Below are 8,565 nucleotides of genomic sequence, written 5' to 3'. Positions count from 1 at the left end.
ATACCTAGAAAGCATTTTCAGTGAGTGTAACTTGAGAGCCATTTCCAGTCACTTCTCAGTAAAATCACAGGAGAAACAAAACGTAATGATTGGAACCACAAAATCGTACAAAAAAATATATTAGTGGATTTATCATGAACCAAATCTGATGAAAGTCTTAAATCTGCCAAAGGGAAACACACTTGCTATCGAAAACTTTAGAAGAACAGCTTCTAAAATTTTTGCTCAGGGTTCAAAAAAAAAAAAAAAAAAAGGAACTAAAAATAATCAAAGGAACTAAAATCTGAGGGGAAAAGGATTCAACTCACACAAAGTTGCTCCTCTGCATGTTCTTTATTCTTTTTCTTTTGCGTCTCTTTTTCTCTTTCTGTTCTTTTTCTGTGTTTCTTTATTTTCTGTCTCTCTATTTCTTTGTTTCTCCCCAGTTCTTGGGGATACAGGTATACATACATACATACATACACACACACACACACACACACACACACACACACACACACACACACCAGTAATTCTTTTTACAATACAATGTGAGACTTGAGTTTCTCAGGCTCAGCAAGGCAGGTAAGATTTACACAAGAGAGATAAACTAAAATTGCCAAGAGAAACTTTTAACATCAATTGCTCAAGGCTGTGGGTCAAAGAGGGGGGGGGTCTAAGTTTATTTTGCCCAAGAAAGAAACTGGTGCCTTCTAGTGCTCTGGTTTCACTTGTAGCACAGGCCTTCAGGAAAGTTTACTTTTCCCTGAGAATGAGCAAATGCACTGATTACCTTTATCGTTATTTCTCAGATGAAACGGGAGGGAGCAGTTAATCTCTGTTCTAAAATCTTGAGTTATTAAACAAGAAGTTTGAGAATCTTTTAGTGCAGGGTTAGTTTGGATTTTCACCTCTCTATCTTCCAGTGAGGTGAACAAGGGCATGCTTATTTTTTCTATACATCTGGCAACTATGAATCAACAGCTCTGGGTGTGTAGTAATTCTATGTCCTTGGGTATCTGGGAATGTCTTAGATGTGATACTTTTGCCTGAGCCTTACACACTGACCAAATTTCTGTCAATAAAGGTTATTGCAGGAAGCTAGAATTCTGCAATTACAATGGAGAGCGGAATAAGGACCTGATAGTGGGAGACAGGTCTAAGAGATTTAATCAGTAAACTAGGACCTGTTAATGGAGAACAGGTTTTACACATAGTTAGGGAGTGTAATCAGTAAAACTCCAAATGCACGGGAGAAACTAGTTCCCAGTAAATGATCAGATTGTGGGAAGTAAATCCCAAGTTTGTTACAGAAAGGGATAAGCTCTAGGAAGAACCTACAGCGACAAACAGCCAATTTATTCACAAGTTTATAAGGCTATGTACAGATTTTATGCTATTACATCTAACAGAAGAATCCTTAATTCATCTGAGTAATCTCCTGAAAGTATAGCTGTATAATTACTATGTGATCTTACAGAGTATTTTTCCAAGAAACACTGAGCAGGAGCAAGAAAGGCTGTAAGCAAGCTATTTTCACCCACAGAAAGCAAACTGCTGCAACTCTGTAGCATCCATACTCAGTACAGAGCCCTCTGAGCAGGCTGCAGGCATTGAACCTCCTCCTGTGAGAAGTCCAGTCACACCACAGGACATTAACAGACCACAAAATAAAACACAGCACATTATGGAGGCAGAATTCTAAATAGTCTTAATAAACACAGAATCAGATATCAGTGTAAATGGTCAAAAATAAGAGAAGTAAATGAGCCAACCACTAGTGAGACTTCTTACCTCTACTGAATGCTCAGACCAAAAGGGTGAGATCCAGTTTCTAAGAGTCCTCAGAATGAATGGACTGAGCTGGTGTCTGCTTTTACCTCCTATGCCTCCCACCCAGCCACATCACTTTAGGTCTCCACCATCCTAGTGCTGAGATTAAAGGTATGTGATTCCCAAATACTGGTATTTAAGGTGTGAGCTCTATTTTTTTTTTTTTTTTTTTTTGAGAATGGTTAAATCTCTGGTAGTGTTTGGTGGCCTTGAACTGCTGTCTGTTTGAATTGCTGGGATTAAAGGTGTGGACCTCCACAGCCCGGCCTCTATGGCTTACCTAAGGGCTAGGTAAACTCTGATTTTCAGGCAAACATTGTTAGAGCATAAATAAAATATCACCACAAGCTTCAGCAGTTGTTTTGATGAACGCATTTAATACTACAACTTGGGAGACTCAGGTGGGTGGGACTCTGTGAGGACCAGTACAGCCTCCTAGGCATGGTGAGTCCTGAGCAAGGCAGAGCAACACCTTGAATTCAGGTCTCAAACACAACAAACAAAGGAACCTAAATTAACAGTGTGGTCATGTGTCCATAAACAGAGTGCTTATTTTGGACCAAGGAGATGAAAGAGTCTTGTAGAGATTTTTCTGATGTAGATAAGTTATGGCAATTATTCAAAATTCCTTCTAATTTTATCCTGTATTATGACACCTCCCCTGTTTTTCTTCATGCCCACCTCCTGGGGGACATAGTTTCTCTGTTTAATCTCAGATATCCACAAACTCCCTGTGTAGACCAGCTTGGCAAGCCTGCCTCTTCCCACATGCTGGGGTTAAAAGCTAGTGTCAATACCATCTGTTTCATAATACCTTTTTCTAACTGTGATCTGATACCATGAAGCAAGATACTGTGCTATTCTAGGTACTAGGGTGCAATATTAAGAAGTCAGCATGAGAAGACACAATTCTTTTTTTATTCCTTCCCTTATTTTCCTGACATAAGATCTCACCATGTAGACCTGGCTGTCATAGAATGCACCCTAACGATCAAGAAAGTCTCTCACTCAGGCCCACCTCTCTTTGCCTCCCCAGTAGTGGGGAGGTGTTTTTTCCTGCTGGTCTGTCTGGACCCACAGCCATGCCAGCCCCAAATAATACACGGAGACGCTGTATTAGATATAATTCTGTAGGCCTCTTATTAGTGGCTATCTAGAAGCTTATACCTGTACTCTCATCTTCTGGCAAGGGCTGCCAAAGACACAAAAGAAAGCCTATGCTTCAAGTGGAAAATTAATGGAAGGTAAAAATTTCACTTTTAAATGTCAGTGATTACAACCCTATCTGTGTAACTCATAAAAGCTCTTCTTATGGATTCAATTATATTTAGAGGTTCAGAATGCGAAATTAATAGTTTTCTGTGCTGCTCTCTTGAATAGGGAAGTGGTTTTAAGTTGAAAGCAAGCATGGAGGGATGTAAATTTGAAGAACTTTGTGCTTTCCATGTTAGCAAAGAGAACTGCTTATGAATATCAACACATACATTTAAATATTCTAGCAAGTTATTGTGTAAAACATTTTGGCAAGGACAATCAATAAAAGGGGCAAGCTTAGTGCAATTACTATAATCTGAAAGTTGCCAGACAAGAGTTAAACAACCATAGTAGGAATTTCTGAAAAATCTCCTAGCTGAGAAACTCATCAGATCCTTGGTCTCTTCCTTCTTGTATCCCAGGCCAGTATTTCCTGCCACTGCACTGTTGCTGGTGACTTTACCATAACTGCTGACCAGGAAGGAAACTGTGGCTGTGTGTAGTTTTTAAGTTCCAGTGAGTATCTGTCCTTTTCCTCTGCACCCAGGTCATGACACTTAACTCTTTATCTTCACAGTGTAACTTGTTATCCCAAAATCCAATTACTGAGAATTTTCTAGTCTCTTCCACTCTGCAGTCTTTCTTTTCAACATCTAAATTGGACCTCCTCCCTCCTTCTCCACAATGCGCCATTCCCTCCCACTGTCTCAGAACACCTTGTACTGGCTTTCAGGATGCCCTAGACCAGCTCCACAGAGTTTACCCACATGCTTGCTGCTAGCCTAGAGCAGAACTGAATGTAAGAGGACCCTGCATCCCTGTATCAGACCCCCACAGTGACTCTGAGCCCTTCATGTAAAATCAGGTAGCCTAACCTCACCTCAACTACCAAACTACCGGGATTCAATTTACATCAAACAATAACAGGCTAAATTCAGATTCCAGCATCCGATCGCTAACAGTAAACTGAAAAATCAAAACCAAATACTGCAACTGTGACTTGGGAAGAGAGATTTTAGGAACTTGTATCTTGAAAAGAAATAGACGTCAACCCATTACTAACAGCCCAGGACCAAGTTTATCCTGCACTTCATGGCTGTGACCACTAGGTGGTGGTCTGGTCACGTTCCTAACTGAAGCTTGTCTTCTGTGATTCAGGTTCAGGTGCTTTGATCCACACAGGCCCGTGGCCGAACATACACACTCATACACTCTAACCCCACCAACTCCTAGGTGAATGCGGAGACACTTGGCTCTGCCAGATGAAGGAAATAAATAAGGTATTAGTAGTGATATTTTGTTTGTAATCTAACAAAGAAACCTTGCCTAAGGATCAGAAAAACAGAGTGGCCAGTCCCTGGCCCTTACCTGTATCTCAGTCAAAATGGCCAATACTCTCTCCAAGATTCCTCAGACTGCACTGCTCCGGTCTCCTCCTGCCTTATATTCCTCTCTCCAAGCAGCCATCACTCTTGTTCCCACCTCCCTAGTGCGGGAATTAAAGGCTTGTGATCCCTAACTACTGGGATTAAAGGTGTGAGCCAGGCTTCTCTTTTGAACTGATTCACTCGACTATAGGCCAAGGTGACCTTGAACTCATAGAGATCCCTCTGCCTTTGTCTCCTGAGTGCTGGGATTAAAGGTGTGATGACCTTTGCTTGGCCTCTGTGACTAACTATTGTCTTGGGTGGGTGATTATCTAGAGCCTTAATCCTGCACTCTGATCTTCTGGCAAGCTTTATTTTTTAGATTACAAAAAAAAAAAAAAATCTTCACTGCGTTCAATTTTATCTTCAAACCAATATTGGCTCCCTATTTTATGTTCTCTCTCTCTCTTTCCTGTCTTCTATTCCTAACCAGGCTCAATCTTCCTGGTCGCACATGTTTTCCTTTCCGTCCCCTCGTTTTATCCTTCTTTTCTCTCCATTCGCTGCCCCCCCCCCATTACCCTGAGCTCTGGGGAACACAAAGAAAGGTCTAGAGAACTACAAGACTGCTGCCAACTAACAATTTGAGCTTCCATGGAAAGGCTATCATAGATGCCCTTCCCAGAGAGTAAGATCAACAACTAACTTATCCATGGAGCCTTCAACTAATGCCTGTTGGAAACAGAAGCAAACACCAATACATAAACATTGAGTTGAAGTAGAACTCAGATGCAGAGGGAGAGGACAAGACCAGGTGGCAGAAACACATAGAGACAGCTTACAGGAACAAGGAGGAGCTAACGGGCCACCAGACTGATAGCTGGGAAGCCAGCATGGACTGACTCAGACAGTCAGCACTACATTCAGTAGATAAAGATACAGGATTCTACAAGTGATTTCCCATGGTCATGCAGAGTCACAATACTGAAAATACCTAGAAAGCATTTTCCCTGAATGCAACTTGAATGCCACTTCCAATCACTTCTCAGTCAAATCCAAGAAGCAGAAACAGATCTGATTGACTGGGATCACAAACATTAAAAGACTATGTCAATGAATTTACCATGGACCAAATTTGGTGAAAGTCTTACAACTCCCAAGGGGAAACACTCTTGGGGAACTATTTTCCAAGAGACACCAAGAAGGAACAAACTATTCTCATTCACACTAACCAGTCTGCTGCATCCCTTAACATCCTATCCCAGTACAAAGCCCTGTAAACAGGCTGCAGGCCTCGAACCTTCCTCCTGAGAAAAGCCCACAGTTACACCACTGGCAGGCAACAGACCACAAAATAAAACTCAACAGGTTTTGTAGCCAGAATACCAATTATTCCTATAAACCCAGAGACAGTTATCTGTAAGGAGTACGGCTTTTCTGCCCGCCGCCTGGTCTTGTCCAGCCACCATGCCAGCCCCAAATAACACACAGAGACTCTGTATATGATATAACTCTGTTGGCCAGTTACTTGTTTCTTATCGGCTAGCTCTGTCTTAAGTATTAACCCATTTCTGTTAATCTAATATTTCCACGTGGTCTTCTTACCCGGGAAAGGGGCCAGTATCTCGTCTCCCCAGACTCTCCATCTTGACTCCTCCTTACTACTTCCTCTTTCCTCCTTGTTTCCTAGTCCCGCCTATCTTGCTTTCCTATTAGCCAACAATGCTTTATTCATTAACCAATATGAGAAACATATATACATAATGGCATCTCCCATCAGTTATCAGTATAAATGCTGACAAATCAGAGAAGTAAAAGACCCAGCCTCGAGCAAGACTTCTTACCTTTTTTGAATCCTCTGAACAAAGGAGTGAGAACCTGTTTCTAGGAATCCTCAGACTGAATGCTCTGAGCTTCTCTCTCTTCCTGCTTATATACCTCTCTGCCCAGCCACATCACCTCCTGACTCTACCTCCCCACTACTGGGATTAAAGGTGTGACCTCAGTTTCTCTATTAGAATGGTTCAAGCTTTGGTACAGCAGGGTGGCCTTGATCACCTGATTTTCCTGTTTCCTCATCCCAAGTGATGGGATTGAAGGTGTGTGCCACCACTGCCCGGCCTCTATGGCCAACTAGTGTCTAGCTCTACACTCTACCTCCAGGCAAGCTTTATTTGTTAGAGCATGAATAAAATATTACCACAAGTTGGAACAGTTGTTTTGCTGCATACCTTTAATCCTAGTAATTGGGAGAAACAGGGGGTAGAATTCTCTGAGGTCCACTTTTGTGTGTTCTACATGTTGAATCCTGAGCAAGACAGAACAACACTGTGAGCTCAGTCTCAGACACAAGAATGAACATACACTGTTTGATCATGTATCCGTAGACATAGTGCTTATCTTGGACCAAGGAGCAAAAGTCTCCTGTACATAGTTTTCTAATGTTAATGACTTGTCATAATTCTTAAAAAGATACTTTCTAATTTTATCGTGTATTTTAATGTATTCTGTTTCTTCCTTTTTCCCCACACCTGGGGACATTGTTTCTCTGTGTAATTCCAGCTATCCTTAAACTCCCTCTGTAGACCAAGCTGGCAAGGAATCCCAAGATCCACCTGGCTCTGCTTCCCAAATGCTGGGATTAGAGCCTACTGCCAACAGTAACTGTTTTATAATGCCTTTTCTAAGCCTACAGTGATTTCCAGGTTGTCAGGTGCCACATTAAGAAGTCAGCACAAAATATAGATATTTTTCCTTTCTTTTCTTTTGTGCCTGAGCAATTTCTCACCATGAGGCCCTGGCTTTAGTTGAACCCTGTGTTGAGAACAGGTTGTCTACAACACACTTTATAGATTCATCTGTCTTTGCCTTCTTGTGTTGCGATTATAGTTATTTGCCACCAAGGTGTCAGACACTTTTCAGAATGCTGAATGTACATAACAGGGTGTCAGTGTCTGAGATGGAAGACTAGCAGTGGGCAAAAAAATGTCAATTTTAAGTGTCACCGTATACCACCTGCCTGTGGATCTCACAAAATCTCTATTTGGAATTATGTTTACATATTGGGAATGTCAAATTCCATTTTTATGTGCTACTCTTCTAAGTTGGAAGTGGTTTAACACGGAAGTAAGCGTCAATGAATGTAAACTTCAAGAGCTTTGTGTCCATTCTACCAAAGCAAAAAGACTGCTTGTAAATATCAACACATGTATTCGAATATTTACTAGATTACAATAAAGGAATATTTTGGGTGTTTGCAGCTGCAGCCGCGCTACTCTCTAACACCAGCACCTTCTCTCACTTGCTGAGCTCCAGCAGAGGGAGCAGGAGGGCAAGTAAGGAGGTGCTTATAGCATGGCTCCTACAAAGCAGAGTGGCCTCAAACCCACAGGTGGTAAAAAGCACCCCAGGAAAGGACTGCCTTCCATAGCGGCTCGCAATACTGGGTCCTCTACTGGAACTGTGAAGAAAACTCATGGTTACAGGCCTGGTTCTGTGCACTCCAGGAAATCAGAGGCTACCACTGGACTTCTGATTAGCAACCTCCCTTTCCAGCCTCTGGTGGGAGAAATTGATCAGGACTTCCTAGCAGTGTTTTATTAACTCTTGATTGTCAGTGTGTCCAAGAAAGACACACAGGCCAAAACTGCTGCAGTTATTGTTCTATTTATTGCCTAATATAATATTCATACAATATATTTTAGAAAATTAATGTATATGTCTAATCCTGGCAGTTTTATTCCATGGTCATGGGACACAACAGTTGCCCCGCACAAGCTAACTTTTCTAAGAACTGAAGGTCCTGACACTTCATTCATTGATCAATTTCCCCAATATTCTTTTCCCATCAACATGAGTCCCTGTGTAGGGCAGAGGTTAACTCTGGCCATTTAACATTGTTACTTGGTGTGCCCCATAATCGCCTGAATGTATTGTAAAAAGACTTGCACTTGGTTCTGAATATCTTATTCTTGAGTAAGTACAGGCATGGATGTTTCAAGAATATCTCAGAGCCTCAACAAGAGACCTCTGGCTTCTTTTTGTGCATAGCCTCTTGGAAGGCATAAGGAAGACCTTAAAGTTAGATGAGGATATCTCCCTAAAAATCAAAGAGGTAGTATGCACATAATCT

The sequence above is a fragment of the Phodopus roborovskii genome, unplaced genomic scaffold (genome assembly GCF_943737965.1).
Source record: "Phodopus roborovskii unplaced genomic scaffold, PHOROB, whole genome shotgun sequence".
Classification (NCBI taxonomy): Eukaryota; Metazoa; Chordata; class Mammalia; order Rodentia; family Cricetidae; genus Phodopus; species Phodopus roborovskii.
The sequence above is the reverse complement of the archived record's forward strand: the minus strand, read 5'-3'. Positions refer to the sequence as shown.